Consider the following 6,021-nt stretch of genomic DNA (forward strand, 5'->3'; position numbering starts at 1 on the left):
CATAAAAGATAAGAATTGAAACATAACGGGAGCATCATGAAGCATATGACTAGCACTTTTAATTCTAACCCACTTCCTATGCATAGGGATTTTGTGAGCAAACAACTTATGGGAACAATAATCAACAACCATAGGAAGGTAACACAAGCATAACATCAAGATTTTAAGCACATAGAGAGGAAACTTGACATTATTGCAATTCCTACAAGCATATGTTCGTCCCTCATAATAATTTTCAGTAGAATCATGAATGAATTCAACAATATAACCAGCACCTAAAGCATTCTTTTCATGATCTACTAGCATAGAAAATTTAATACTCTCCACATAAGCAAAATTCTTCTCATTCGGAATAGTGGGAGTATCATAAGAGACTTGAACACTAAAAATTGTTTCCACATTAAAAGAGTAATGTTCAGAGAAAGGGTAATCATAATCATGACAAGATTTGTAAATATAATCATCACTACTTTTTATAGCATAAGTTTCATCACAATAATCATCATAAGTAGCAACTTCGTTCTCATCATAATAGATTGAAACCTCTCCCAAGATAGTGGAATCACTAAATAAAGTTGACACTCTTCCAAATCCACTTTCGTATTCATCACAATAAAATTTAACATCCTCCAAAATAGTGGGATCACTACTTCCTAAAGTTGACTCTCTTCTGAACCCACTTTCATCAATATAATCATCATAGGTAGGAGGCATGATATCATCATAACAACTTTGCATAGCAAAACTTGGGATGCTAAAAATATCATCTTCATTAAACATAGCATCCCCAAGCTTGGGACAAACATTAATTCCAGCAAATATATTCTCAAATAATTCATCCCAATCAAACATAGCTTCCACAAGCTTGGGCCCTTTCATAACATAAGCATAATCACTCTCATCATTAAAAATATTGATAGCACCAATAGTATAGCAATTATCATCATCACAATGAGTAGTAGGAGCAACATCATTTGGGAGGGATACCTTTCTACCTTTGTTGCTCCTTCTTTTCTTCTTCTTCTGTGTAGGTTCAACCTTCCTCTTTGAGCTCCTTATTGATGAGATTGGTTGAATAGAAAGCTCCTCCTCGTTACCTGATTCATCATAAGAAATAATAGGAGGAGATTGGGAAGCCTCTTCCCTTTCATTAGTATTCTCATCATCTTCCATTTGCTTTCTTTTCTTTAGGTAATTGGCAATGTAAGGATTTTCAATGCAATTCACCGCACAATACATATAAATTTCTTCTAGATCAAAATAAAGAATTCTATCAAGGGAAAATTCTGGAATAATCTTAGTTATACATTTTATTTCTTCATAACCCATGAGCAAACTAAGCTCATTATGATGTGCAAGGGAAATCAAGTCATCACAATTTTTGGACACAATACGATCATGAAACAATTTGCATTGGGTACTAAAATGATCACGTTCATTGCAAAGTTCACAAGTATGGCTAAGAAAAAATAAATTTTCAGCACATGCATCTAGCCTTTCTTGCAACCATTTAGTTTCTAAGTACTTATGCCTCTTGCAATATCTATCTTCCATATTTGGTGTGTCCTTGCAAGCCGAATGCACTCCACAAAAATTGACATGCTTATAGGAGGCATTTTCATCATAACTAGTGCAATCATCATTAGCATCATGGATATTCAAAGAATTCGTACTAACAACATTGCAATCATGCTCATCATTCAAAGATTTAGTGCCAAACAATTTAGAGATTTCTTCTTCTAGAACTTGAGCGCAATTATCCTTTCCATCATACACACGAAAGATATTAAAAAGGTGAAGAGTATGAGACAAACTTAACTCCATTTTTTTTGTAATTTTCTTTTATAAACTAGACTAGTGCTAACACAAGAAACAAAAAGATTCAATTGCAAGATCTAAAGATATACCTTCAAGCACTCACCTCCCTGGCAATGGCGCTAGAAAAGAGCTTGGTGTCCATGACACAACATTCTTCTTGTAGACGTTGTTGGGCCTGCAAGTGCACAGGTTTGTAGGACAGTAGCAAATTTCCCTCAAGTGGATGACCTAAGGTTTATCAATTCGTAGGAGGCGTAGGATGATGATGGTCTCTCTCAAACAACCCTGCAACCAAATAACAAAGAGTCTCTTGTGTCCCCAACACACCCAATACAATGGTAAATTGTATAGGTGCACTAGTTCGGCGAAGAGAGGGTGATACAAGTGCAATATGGATGGTAGATAAATGTTTTTGTAATCTGAAATAATAAAAACAGCAAGGTAACTAAAAATAATAGTGAGCGTAAACGGTATTGCAATGATAGGAAACAAGGCCTAGGGTTCATACTTTCACTAGTGCAAGTTCTCTCAACAATAATAACATAGATAGATAATATAACAAGCCCTCAACACGCAACAAAGAGTCACTCCAAAGCCACTAATAGCGGAGAACAAACGTACAGATTATGGTAGGGTACGAAACCACCTCAAAGTTATTCTTTCGGATCAATCTATAAAAGTGTCACGCCCAATATGCGACCCTATCCAAAAGGAACTCAAAGGTCCCACCAAGGATAGACCCGCATATTGAAATGCTTTTGCAAGGTGGATATCATTACATCAACATTACATAATAGATGGGGATACATACAAAAGGCATACAATGCCACACGAATACAACATCATCATACATAAGAGCACCATCCGACTACGGATGAAACACAAACAGAAACTCAAACGACATCCACCCAGCTAGCCCAGGCTGCCGACCTGGAACCTATCCCCTGATCGAAGAAGAAGCAGAAGAAGAACTCAAGCAAGCAAGCATCGCTCTCGCGTCATGATCATCGCATAACCTGTACCTGCAACTGTTGTTGTAGTAATCTGTGAGCCACGAGGACTCAGCAATCCCATTACCATGGGTATCAAGACTAGCAAAGCTAAATGGGAAAGGAAGGGGTAAAGTGGTGAGGTTGCAGTAGCGACTAAGCATATATGGTGGCTAACATACGCAAAGGACAGCGAGAAGAGAGCAAACGGAACGGTCGTGAAGCTAGCAATGATGAAGAGGTGATCCTGAACTCCTACTTACGTCAAACATAACCCAAAGACCGTGTTCACTTCCCGGACTCCGCCGAGAAGAGCACATCACGGCTACACACGTGGTTGATGCGTTTTAATTCGGATCTGGTGTCAAGTTATCTACAACCGGACATTAACAAATTCCCATCTGCCACATAACTGCGGGCACGGCTCTCAAAAGTTTATACCCTGCAGGGGTGTCCCAACTTAGCCCATGATAAGCTCTCGCGATCAACGAAGGATATTCCATCTCCCAGGAAGACTCGATCAGTCTCGGAATCCCGGTTTACAAGACATTTCGACAATGGTAAAACAAGACCAGCAAAGCTGCCTGATGCGCCGACAATCCCGATAGGAGCTGCACATATCTTGTTCTCAGGGCAACACCGGATGAGACATCCTACGAGTAAAACCAGACCTCGAGTTTCCCCGAGGGGGCCCCGCAGTCTACTCAGTTCGGACCAACACTTAGACAAGCATTGGCCCGGGGGGGCTAAAATAAATATGACCCTCGGGTTAATTACTCCCAATGGAAATGTAGGTGGTGGTGAGGCAAATGGTAAAACCAAGGTTGGGCCTTGCTGGAGGAGTTTTATTCAAAGCGAACTGTCAAGGGGGTCCCATAAATCATCCGACCGCGTAAGGAACACAAAATCTGGGAACATAATACCGGTATAACGGAAACTAGGGCGGCAAGAGTGGAACAAAACACCAGGCATAAGGACGAGCCTTCCACCCTTTACCAAGTATATAGATGCATTAATTAAATAAGAGATATTGTGATATCCCAACATAATCCTGTCCACCATGGAGCAATCTTAAACTTCACCTGCAACTAGCAACGCTATAAGAGGGGCTAAGCAAAGCGGTAACATAGCCAAACAATGGTTTGCTAGGAAGGGTGACAAGGTTAGAGGCTAACATGGCAATTTGGGAGGCTTGAAGAGCAAATGATAGGTAGCGCAGCAAAGCGATAGAATGAAGCAACTAGCATAGCAATGATAGTAGTGAGATCCAGGGTAGCGGTCATCTTGCCTGAAATCCCGCTAGGAAGAAGAACGAGCCCATGAAGAAGATGAAGCCATGAAGACGAACCAAGCGTAGACGAACGAATCCTCGCGATCGCAACGAAACGGGAACTATCGAGAAGAAGCACACAACATAGTAAACACACCATACATAGACAAGACATGATGCACAACCAAGCATGATTCATGACAAAGCTAGATGAGGCTACTCATGGCAAGAGAGGATGCAAACAAGAACAACACATCAAGGAAAGTTTAAATGAGGCCGGAAACAACATATAACAATTCCGGTAAGTCCTCATATGTAAATTTCAAAGTTGGTCCATATATGAATAAACATTATGTTCAAGTTGTTAAACAACAAGTTAAGATGCACCCAGAGGATCTACATGAAATTCTAGTCAAGTTACATATAAAGTTCATTTAGTTCGGAGCTACGACCTAGAAGATATGAGCAAAACAAGTTAAACATGGCATTGATGCAAAATGCATCCAAACATCAAGCAAATACCTCAAAACAAGGATGCAACATGATAATATGAAACTATATGCCAATCTAAGCAAGTTTCATATAGATCACACTCAAAACGGAGCAACGGTTCAACACATACACACAATACAAGTTATAGCAACAATCTGTCCATAACAGCAACAAGGCATCTAGCAAGCATCAAAACAACATGCTACAGTACCACAATATGAAAACAAAAGGCATGGTCATGAAGTACAGGTAAAGCATGACAAAACATGAACACTGAGCTATCTCCAGAAAAGAATAGAACATGCTCAAAAGGACATGGTAAGATTGCAAATAATAACAGTTTCAGGCTTAGCAGAAATAACATCATGTTGCAATGTTTAGAGCTATCAAACATGTTACAGGAACTTATCATGGCAAACAAAGGCATGACATGAATCTACTAATTAAATAGAACAAAAGTCCCTTACTGACCATGAGCCAAAAAGGCATAGAAAATATGATGGCACCCATGTAAACATGGCAAAAGATATGACAGATTCATACATGGCAGGAACAACAATAAGTAGGCATGTTGGTGAGCTTGTTCCACTCACCACAGAGCAACACATGGCATGACAGGGCAACCAAAAGTAATAAGACATGTTTATGAAGCTAAGCATGGCAAGATCAAGTTCATAGGGTGCATGGATCACTAACAACAATCATGGCAACATTGAACTTAATGTTAATAGGCTGACATCAACATTATTTAGCAACTTTGAGAGCAAGATTACAACAAGCATCCTTAGTGAACATCTCCAGATTATGCATAGAATGACTTGTAGCAGCAGGTTTACATAGCAACAAAATATAACAGAATCAGCCTAGCAAAACAGCAACAGCAAGTACCCTACTTAACAAGCTCGATGCACTCATTACAAGACTCACAAAAATACAAAGATGGCACCACTGTAAATATGGCATATCATATATCAAAACTCATGTAGAGCTCATGCTCATAGGGTGCACACATCAAACATGGCAAAAATGACAAATGAGCATGTTATAACAGTTTCAGCAGATTAACATCATATAGCACGCTTGCAACGATGATTAGGGCATCAAGATTGACTCAAATGAACATGACGCAATGGAATGGAATGAAGTACTCATCGAGGCGAACAATTTGACATATTACACGCACGAAACGGAGTAGTATGCAGCAAGTTACGATGCGATGAACATGGCACGATAATGCAAAAATATTAGGGACTTAGGCAAAATCGGGGTCAACCATCATGGATCTGAATCTAGCACGGTTTTCGAAGCTCGTCAGAGAACTCACCGGATTCGATGCCGGAGAGGAAGGAGAAGGCCGGAGACGGGCAGATCCGGGCAGATCCGGGGTGCGGGGCGGCGCCGGTCGCCGGGGACGCGCGGCGGCGCGGGAAGACGAGGGCGGCGCCGGTGGCA

This window comes from Triticum aestivum, chromosome 7B, assembly GCF_018294505.1.
Source record: "Triticum aestivum cultivar Chinese Spring chromosome 7B, IWGSC CS RefSeq v2.1, whole genome shotgun sequence".
NCBI classification, from domain to species: Eukaryota; Viridiplantae; Streptophyta; class Magnoliopsida; order Poales; family Poaceae; genus Triticum; species Triticum aestivum.